This window comes from Dufourea novaeangliae, unplaced genomic scaffold (genome assembly GCF_001272555.1).
Source record: "Dufourea novaeangliae isolate 0120121106 unplaced genomic scaffold, ASM127255v1 scaffold80, whole genome shotgun sequence".
Taxonomy (NCBI): domain Eukaryota; kingdom Metazoa; phylum Arthropoda; class Insecta; order Hymenoptera; family Halictidae; genus Dufourea; species Dufourea novaeangliae.
Genome location: NW_015373962.1, coordinates 783064 through 793854, shown reverse-complemented (window position 1 = coordinate 793854; position 10791 = coordinate 783064). Strand labels below are relative to the sequence as shown.

Here is a 10791-nt window from a genome sequence, read left to right as displayed (position 1 = left end):
GACAATTTGATGTACTTTTCTTATGAATGCATAGAGGATATGTGAAGGTTAAATTTCTTTTTCTTAGCACAACTCAAAAATGAGTGATATGTACTACACATACGTATAAAAGAATCAATTGAAAATAGGAAGTTAAATTTTCTCGGGCGGATATCTATTTGCAAACGATAGATCACAAAATGCATTTTGCAAACATGTTAAACGTGACTAATACTTGTCTATCACTTACTATTAAATTTCTATCTGCAAGAGAACATTCACACTGTCGCGAACTGTCAGATCATTGCGGAAAATAAATAATACCATATTGCTGTCACGATTTAGAGACATTAACACAAGTAGTAATTAACAAGTGTCAGGTGAAAACATGAGCCAACTGGTACCCAATAGCATAAGTACCTTGTAAAATTGTACCAATAACTTATAATTAGTCGAAAACGAAGTACTTTCCAGAAAAGTTTTGCACTACACCTGCCGTGTATATCAAGTAAATATGAATGTTAAAACCTGTAAAAAAAACGGTAGTCATTTTTTTAAATTACATAGTGCTTTTTCAAAATTTAATTAATTATTGCTTTTCAAAAGTTATTTCAAATAACTGTAAAATTTTCATTTTATAATATTATATATTTAAAAGAATTGCACAAAGTACTATATAAATAATGGTTTCTATTCTGCTTTAGCGGTTCTCGAAATATTTCGCCTACTTTCATCAGTCCATAGGTGTAAAAAGGTTGAAAACCACTGCCTTAAGCTATTTTAACAGCGGTGGTGTAGGTCCAGGTTTTCTAATAATTAAATACATAAAAAAATGACGTAATATTTCATTAAATGATGTATTATAGTGAATGTACGCGACAAAATTAAATCTTATCTTGCACGGTCGCCCCTTTGCGTTTCACTTTCCAGCGCCGCCAACACTGATGTTTCTCCGGCTTACGAAAGAACGCGCCTGTGTGAAAATAAAAAGAGACGCTGTTCTTCTAATAATCGTGTTCGTAACGATGCTTCCGGAAAAATTGGCGTCGGTGGCCGATCGATCGCGAACGATGGAATCCCAATGGAATTAAGAGCGACGTTGAGTTAAAAGGACTTCGCATACCATCGGGCGTTCCGTTCACTGTCGTGCCCGACATTACTCACGTAACGTCCTTTCGGATAGTTAATGCGCGTTACGTGATCCAACCCAATACAGGTTGATTCAAAATAAAAGACACAAGGTTGAAAGAGGATAAAAATCGAAATGAAAATTTTGCGATTGAAATAATACAATCGAAAGTCGCAAGACGTCTCTAATGGCTTAACCAAATTTGGAATAAAATAGGTATTTTGCATTTAAACCGTTTTTTTAAAGCCTTTTATAAGTCCACTTTCATTTATTTCGAGATAAATCATGTTTCGGACTTTATCCCATTTGAAAATATTGTTAAAAGCAAATAGGCTTGTTTTATGCTTTCAAAATTCCAAACATGTTCAATTTTATTAAGCGACCAACTTTATAAATATTCTCTAAGCAAAACAGTGTTTTTGTTAACCCCAAATGAACTTATACGATTGTCAAAAGTGATAAATTATCAAAAACATGATTAACACTAAATTTAAATTTACACTTCAATTGAAGTAGACTTTTCTGAAATGTAATTTTAAAATATGAAAAAATAATATTTATGATAAAAACAATAAAGATATATTACTTAATGTAAAGGCATATTTATTTCATACACATTTTTCAGAATTTTAATATTATACATAAGTTTAATAAAAGGACAATCAATATTAATAACAATATTAATAACTTTTAGTCATATTTTATTAAATTTCACGTTTTAGAAGGTGTTTAGTAAATTAAGTCACTGTTACAAAACGACTTGTACCAGATTAAAAGAAAATATTTACATAAGTAATTCCATTGTAACAGACAAACTTCTTTTGACTAATCCATGAGAATATTGCATTGACTTTGTTATTGTAAATATATTTAAAAAGGATATGCATCTGTAGCTGAAACTAACTTTGTTTCATTTTTTTCAAAATTGTTTTTCTTTTTTTCAAAAAAGTTTTATACTTTAACGATCGCTACCCCAATACACGGATTTTCTATTTTATCTAATATTTATGTTTATTAGTTACACAATATATTTTTTGTAATACTTTCTAATTTATTTTGTATTAATTTATATATTTAGTATGTTAGTAAAACAATTTTCAGTTTCAATCAATTGTAAGAGTGAAGTACATATAAAAAAGCTTCGCGTAACTACGAAACAGAGTGATAGTCGTACGTAACAGAAAAGTAGTAAATTAATTGTATCGTGAACTAAAAAAAAAAAACAAGCAAGCGTGTAAGTCCTTTACAACGAGAATCACAGTGGAAAGCAAGCTCAATCACATTAAATAGCAAAAGTTACCCCTGCGCTTGCAAACTTTCTCGGTACATTTTTTTTGCGTTAACATTAAACCGATGGTCCTACGAAGATGCAAGAAATTATTAAGCTTTGCACGTTAGATTTTCACTTTTTATGGGTTTTATGCGTTCCCCTAGAAAGAGAGAAAATCCGATTTCAACAGGTGGGCTTTCTAACCTACACGGGAAAAGTAAATGAGACGGAAAATATTATGAAAAGAGATATCCAGTGCAAAATTAGGTACAGTAACTAACGGTGTTCTGTCCTCTATATATAAAAACAATTCGAAGAGTTTAACTTTAATTTTTAATCTCGTTTTTTTTATTCGAATCGTCTTGGCGGCATGATGCCATATACAAGGTATATGTATATTCCGAATATTGAGAGTGCACATAAAAAATATACGATGAAATTTCTCATACGAGGTATCATTTCCAAATAAATCATTATCGAAACTTTATCTGTTCATGAAGAGGGCTGGGTAAAATTCAAAGCACAAATATTTGAAATACTACCTTAAAGAGTGCAATACCTGGATCGAAATTTTCACTTAGAGGAAAATCGATCCAGAAGTTCTAATTCTATGATATTACTACAATTATAAAATAAGATATTACGTGCAGATTTCTGTATGGAGAAACAAAATGAACTGAGAATAAATTAACATAAATAAAAAATTACAAAATAAAACCGTACCATTCTCGGTGTCGGTCAAATGAAACAGCATATTAAATACTATTTTAAAAATTGAATAGAAATGAAGTATATTTTTATTTTCATATATTTACGCAGATTTCAAAGTAAAAAAAGCCATTTCCTATTCATTTACTTAAAATATGAACTTATCCAACCCTGTTCTAATTATTCTACAATTTTCATTACACCCTGTATATACGTGATTAAGATGTGAAATCAAACCTTGACAATTGTCAATATTCTCATAAGCGTGTAAGCCACTTAAGTAACACCGACGCTATAAATATTAAAATACGGTTTATTGCAGTTCTCAACGGTGGACTTGTATCCCTAAGACTTGCATTCCTCATTTCCAGAACTATTATCACCGCAAGCAAACCGCAAAGATCATTTCCATGTGTCCCACACATGTATCCCACAATTCACTTTCGTACTCGCACCGAATATCACTTTCAAACTTCTGTTCAAGTGTAATTTTACCATTTAAAAGGATATCAATCGAATTAAAAGTCAGAGAATCTTCGACTGAATTATAAAGCATACCTTGTTACTCGAAATTTCTAATCGAATGACCCAACTTTATGATTAATCATATTTTAACTAGTGAAATACAGATACCTACCATATTGATTTTTTTATGCCTGAAATCTTCATTTATACTGTGTATAAATAGAATTAATTCCCATCACACTTTGAGGAGATCATTAGAAGTACTACAGTTTACATTTAAAACGAAAATTAAATGAATTTAAGAATGAAAGAATGTAGAATCTAAGTATAAAAGAGTTTTGTATTATTTCGAGTAATACTGACACACTTGAAATCTGCGTTTACCCAGTTTGACTATAATCATGAATATCCTCATCGTCTGATTCGTATAATGCAAGCACTGCTTTCTGTATTTAGAATGAAAATTAACAATTTAAAATCTTGATCTAAATAGAAAAGTGTTTGGCATTATTGGTATTTTTGTAATGCGTGAAGTATGTTGTAAGGCGTAAAACTCCACATATTCTGCCAGCGTAATACAATTACCGTATCCAGAATTCGAAACAAGATTAAATTGTAAAAATTTTAAATTTTCTTTCAATGTAAAACGATTTAGAAAAGCCTTGTATTATCCGCGAATATTTCTATCCATTTACAGGTAACACTTGGTTCTACGTACAGACTGTAGAAGTGGTCGCGTAAAATCATGCGGAAAGACAGCACGTACGTATACTAACAAGGAATGTGATAGCATGGTCTCGAGACTGAGAACGTGGTGAGAGTACGGAAACTTGGACAGTCGCCAATTTATACAACATCTAAACGGTCGCGGCTACGAGGATTTTGCTCCTTTCGAGTTCTCTGACTTATTTAGTGTGAACGAAAATCCACGTAACTCACATTCAGAAAACATGAAATTTTATACAAAACGTGCAACTAAATGCACTTCCACTTCTAGAACTAATTCAACCTTATTTGAAAAAAAGATATTCCCAAAATAAGCATAAAGTTTTTCTTTTTCTTTTTAATTAGTTAACGTGCAAGAAAATTACGAATTATCGCTTCACAGTTTGCAAATGTTTATGCAAATTATCATTTTTATAAACTATTTTGAAAAAGGCCAAAATGAATGAAAAACTCAAACTGTCAAGACATTTAGTAACACTTAATCAACACTCCTATTATGAACTCATCAATATTTCAATACACTAATAAGTTTAATAACGTTTAATCGAATTTTTGTTTCAGTTTAAGTCTGGTAAAATTTTTAATTAAATCAATAGATTTTTTATTCCAGTTTCTGAAATGTTTATCTATTAGATTTTATATTTGCTCAAACGTCAACACAGTATAATTACGAATATCTTTAGGAAGACTCTTCACGATCTATAAATCACTATTCTTATGAATGTTCATCATATTTATAATCGAATTTTTATTTTAGTTATATCTCCAGTTTATTTCATCAGTCGATACTTTATTTAGAAGTTATAATTAAAAAAAATCTAATTTGTAATCTTCAAGCATCTGGTTATTCGTTCAATTAAAAATAAAACAAAAACATCATTAATCTTTCTCAACGATTTCGTTTCATTATCATCTATACATTTCCATACGTTACAAATATATAAAGAAACGATACTGTAAACATTGTACATATGTAATCAAACGAAAAAGGAAAACAATTGAACCAATAGTGTTACGATACTTACTGAAGTGAACTGTTTGAATAGTCAATAACAGGCTAGCAACTTTATGATGCGCGCTTTCTAGCGAAAAATTCTAGATACTCGGTGACAGATAAGTGTGATTTACGATTCGATATTTGATCTAGCAGTCAGGTGGAAGGCGAATATAAAACTGTCGACCTATTTCGTCCCTCTGTCCGCCTTCTATATCAAACTTTTTCATCGCATCGAGACTACCTGTTAAAGGAGATGTTCTACAAAATAACTATTAATTATAGGTAAATCATACGATTGAATTACACATTCGGATAAGGTGTGTTAATTTCGAATGATGATGCATCATTAAGGAAGTGGGTTTACCCGGAAAAGATTGGCTTACGTGTATTCTAACAAAATTTCACTCACAAATTTATTATTTATTCACTCTGATTTTCGTTGCTTTCAAAATCGCTCTGAATCATAAGTAAGGAATAAACCAGATTTCTTTGTATGATCTGGAAACATTTTGATGACATAATTCAGGATGCCTTGTCAATGTTAGTATACACAAGCAAAACTAGATGGTTCTGTACGAAAAAGTAAATCCAAAAATGTAGAATAACATTTTTTAACGGAAAGGCTTCTTCATTTAAAAAGAAAACGAAGTAATGTCTCAATATTGTTCACTATGTCGACTTATAGAAAGCACTTGGTTATGATATTTATTAGCATGGTGTGGTACTGTCGGACTCTATCAATATGTTCAATAAATTTATACCAAATTACTGTCGAAAATAAATAATACCATATCATAAACAAAGATTATCATCTACCATAAATAGAAATAACTAGTCATAGACAGGCACGTGTGCCAAATGGTGCTCAAATACACGCGTTCGCAATTTAAATGTCCGCTGACGAGTTGGGTCAATTTTTACCTATACCATTAGATCCGACGAAAAGTTTTTTGTTGTTTTTCTACCTATGTTATAATAATAGAATGAAGAAACTTCAATGCAAGTTGTATTGTTATACTACTAGAACGATGAAACACGGACATAACAAATAAGACTAATAATAATAAACATATCTGAATCGATCAAACTAGAAGTACGTAGAATATCCTCCAGATCTAACATTTTATGCCAAACTTGAAGTACCCTTATCGATATGTGCATCAATAAATCATTTATGTGTAAGTTACACGTACGTAACCTTTCCTTTTCAAGAACCAACGATGTTAATTAAAAGAACTTATAGAAAAATGAAGTTTGCACCATTACGATAAAAACATGGGTTAGAATAATTTCGAAAAATTTTACCCTCGATTAAAAATGAACCCGTTCCGTGTTTTACTGGACTATAACCAGTTCCATCATCCAATGATTAGTTTTCAATGTGCATTTAATTGAAAACAAAGTCTCACGTGAAAAAATGATAGTGTACGTTTTTAATGTATTATTATGTATACAATGACCGCGTTCTCAATTGAGTACCACCAACACATCTACTTTTATATTCGTCCAAATAATTTTCCTCAGGTTTAGTTAAATATAACGTTCAGTTTTGTCAAGTTAAATGAGACATCGACGACGACAGTCACAATAATTGATTCTTTACCAGCTTAAAGACGCGACATGTGTCAGCGACACTTTTCGTACAATTTGTCGGCAATATGTGTGACAATTTGACAGCAGGGAAAAAACGCGAGGAACCACGCGCGCACTCGTAATTCTGCTACTCACCGAAAGCAATTCCTCGAGGCAAATGATCCAACGAGCGGCGATATCCTTCCGGAGCACCGAAAAAAACTAACCAAAAATCGTATCCACGTGTACGGGGCAAAACCAATCACGACACTGAATCACTCACTAAATCCGCAAACGGTGCGCGATCCGATGACACTTTCGACGCACGATTTTACGACTGTGGAATTTCGTCACGTCGCGCGTTCTCTCAAGAAACGGTACAAACGCTCATGTTGCTGCCTGGCAGAGTGAATTACCAGCTTCCCTCTCTGACTAGCAGCCGATGGGCGTGGTTTGACGCCGTAAACTCTCGAGAAGGTACGATCGCATCCGACCGAATCTATTAGCAGACCGAAAGGCTGGTTCACACGCGTGCGGTGAAATTTTCAGCAATTCAAGAATCACGCGCGAGATTTGAAACGGATCGCATTCTTATCTGATTTGTTATTTACTTTGTCCTATTAGTTAAGTTAATATTATCCAATAAATAATGTACCGACAAGTATTTGACAGGTAGATTATTTCAGTAATTGTTATTATGTTTCAAATTTCAACATCTATTATTTGATTTCGTAAAAACAATAATAATATTCCTTTATCGTCGACGTTCTATTGTAAAACCTTAGATTTTTGAAAATAGTCATTATTAATTGAACTTACTATTAGTGTATGTGTTTTTATTATAATTTTGTTCAAATTTCTATAATAAAGAATATAATTAAGAATCAAATTATATTGGCGTCGGGACAAATTGATCCAAACAGTGCACGAGGGTTAATGAAAACTTTTTTCTTGTTACTTATTTACATTATTATTTAAGATAGCAAAATACTTAGAAAATAAATTGTTTTAAAAATAATCTATTCATCAGATAATGTTTTGAAGTTTCATAGACCTTTTTTCCATTAAATTATTTGTTACTTTCATTAGGTAAGTATATACATTCGCTTTATTTGTTATTGTTATTCTAAAAAAATTGTGCCTGTTCCTGTATCGAATGATGGAATGACTGATAGTCCGCTATAAAGGTGATTCTCATAACTGCGCCGGGCTATAGCTCTATTCCAAGTGAAGTTGGAAAAAAATCATAGAGAATAATTTTGCATTGTTTAACAAGCATACACTCGTGTGTTACATTAGATATTAGATTATAACAGAACTACAATTTAATAATTAGACGATTTTGTGTCAATTTCATATTAACTGTCACAGAACAGAGTAGTGTATCACAGTCAGGTAGAAAGCAAATGGGGATCAAAATTAACTCAAGCAAACCATCGAACGGTTAACACAACGTAAAAGTTTGCCTTAGCTCTCAACAGAACGCGTTATTCAAATATTCAATCTCTTGATGATAACAATTTGGAAACATCGATTAAAATAGCAAATGAAAATAATCCTTCCATTAACGCGAAAGGTGAGAAAGGGAGCATATTATATCTTTTAATACTTTTTTTTACTAATGGTTGATCATGAAGCACTTCTAAATTTTGTCAAGTATCATCAAGAAACGAGCAACTACAATTTCAATCTGTGCCTAGTTTTTCCTGTATTCTTTTATTCCTGATCGTTAACTCTTCAATAATTAAAAAACATATAAATATCATTTAGTAATTTCGCACTTAGAGAATTTTAATTATTATTATACGTATGTTTGGAAAAAAATGATATACATAAATACAGTACACTATGTGAGTTGTATGAGCGCTTACTTCTATAACAAAAAAAACAAATAAATACATCATCGAAAAACATTTCAAATAAATGTTATTAATTTTTGTACAAAATACTTTAAGAATATCTATACAATTTTTCAAATCACTATAAAAAGTAATTTTAAAATAATTTTATTCTAGCAGTTCTCAAAGTGCTCCGATTCAATATTAATAAATGCTAGAAGTCGATTCATTCGAAATCTATATACCTAAACAAGGGGTATAGAGTGCAGACGAATAAAAGAGTCAGTGTTGTTATTGTTAGGCTGAATGCAACATGTGATGGACCATTAGCTTACCAAGAAAAAACATTTTTGTATATTTTTGCATATTATATGTAGTTTGAACTGTTTTACACATCTAAATTTCCCACAATTACATAAACATCCGCAGTCTAATAATAAGTACATGTATATAATAAATTGTTAATAAATTGTCATTTTTTACACTTTATCCCTGTTTTTACAAATAAATTGTATTTCATATGTATATCCAAATTGGAAATTTTTAATTCTGAAAATATAATATAGTATAATATAGAAAAGCCCGCTATTGCCATGTAGTACTAATCTATACGGGTAGAGGGTACTCAAGTTGTGCTAACAAAATTATTGAGTTACTTACCCTGGGTCATTCTCAGCCATTCTTGTTTGAATATTTAGAACAATTCAAAGGGTGAACCATTCAGATATTAAAGCCATTCAGCTTGGTTCAGTTTGTTCAAGTTTGTTGAGTTTATTCCGCAGATGGAACTCTACGTTTAAAGTTATTTTAGTTTAACTGTAAATATATTTAGTAGAACAGTTATTTAGTTTTTAGTAATAATATAATATTAACTTAAATTTAATATAATTACATAGTTGTTCATGGTAGTTATTAGTGGTAGTTTAGTTTAAAGTGACATGGAAAGTCGTTCTTCGAACAAAATAACTGTTTTGACTATGCAACAACGGCTGGACATTCTGCAAGATTTGAAGACACAACCTGTTTCAAAGATTGCTACAAAGTATCATGTACATAGGGCAACAATTCATCGAATAAAAAAAAATGCTGTAAGCATTGGTGCATTTGCAGAAAAGAGTAAGCAAGAGAAGGAACGGCGAAGACTTAAAAGACCAATGTATGAAGAATTGGAGCAATATTTTCTGGCATGGTTCAGGGAAAGAAGGAGACTTGGTCATGCTTTATCAGATGCTATACTACTCAAGAAAGCTACTGAAATAAAAAATAGTATCCCATCATGTTCAGATTTTAAAGTGAGCAAAGGTTGGCTTCTGAATTTTAAAAGGCGCAACAACATATATTTAGTCCATCGATATGATAACAAATCCATGAAAGACCAAGTCACAGAATCTGTATCTGAGGAAGCAGAAAGGAAAATTGTCATCAAAGAGGAAGTGTTTCAAGAAGGATACAAAGAAAAAGAAAGCAATGCCAATAAAAATCAAGAACATGTTAAACGACAAGAAGAAATACTTGATTGTAGAGACCAGCATGAGAATAATAAGAATGGAATAACATATTTACTGGAAAGACTAACGCATCATAGTACAACAGCACTGCCTCATATTCAGATAATGTTAGAGGGTTTAAAACAATATTTTTTAGTTGACAGAAGCAAGTAAAAGGTAAGGATAAAGGGAAATAGACAAAACCAGTCTGAACACCATTTCGGAAAATATCATGTAAAGGAATTCAGGACACACAGGAGTTGTGACAAGTGTAGTTAAAATTCATCACTTTAATTAAGATAAGTACTTCTACACTGGTAAATTTACAATGTACACAGTAAATTATCCAAGAAACTTTGGAACTCAGGATCGCTCTGGAACATACATTGTACGTGGAACCGTTTTCAGCATCTCCCAAATTTCAAGCCGAGCCGCGACAACTGGACTTTGTATTTTGCCGGCAGCGACGGTCGCAAAAAAGGACAGCGAGTGAAAAAGAAAGTAGAATTGAGTATCAAGGCAGCCGCAATGGTTTCAATTTTACCTGCGTATCGGTGAGACAACACTAATGCAACAATGAAAATTTTTTATTTTTGGTTTTTTGTTAATTCGCTAACTGC

The 10791-nt window shown here is 31.6% G+C and overlaps 1 protein-coding gene across 3 annotated transcripts in view; it reads right to left on the bottom strand.

Moving 5' to 3' along the window:
- Window positions 1-7119, bottom strand: part of LOC107186663 (protein kinase C and casein kinase substrate in neurons protein 2) — a 119834-nt gene extending 112715 nt beyond the window's left edge. For all 3 annotated transcript variants that reach the window (XM_015574588.1, XM_015574591.1, XM_015574592.1), the window contains exon 1: window positions 7003-7119. The gene's annotated coding sequence lies outside the window, so the exon portion shown is untranslated. The remainder of the gene's footprint in view (window positions 1-7002) is intronic.
- Window positions 7120-10791: the final 3672 nt, after the last annotated feature.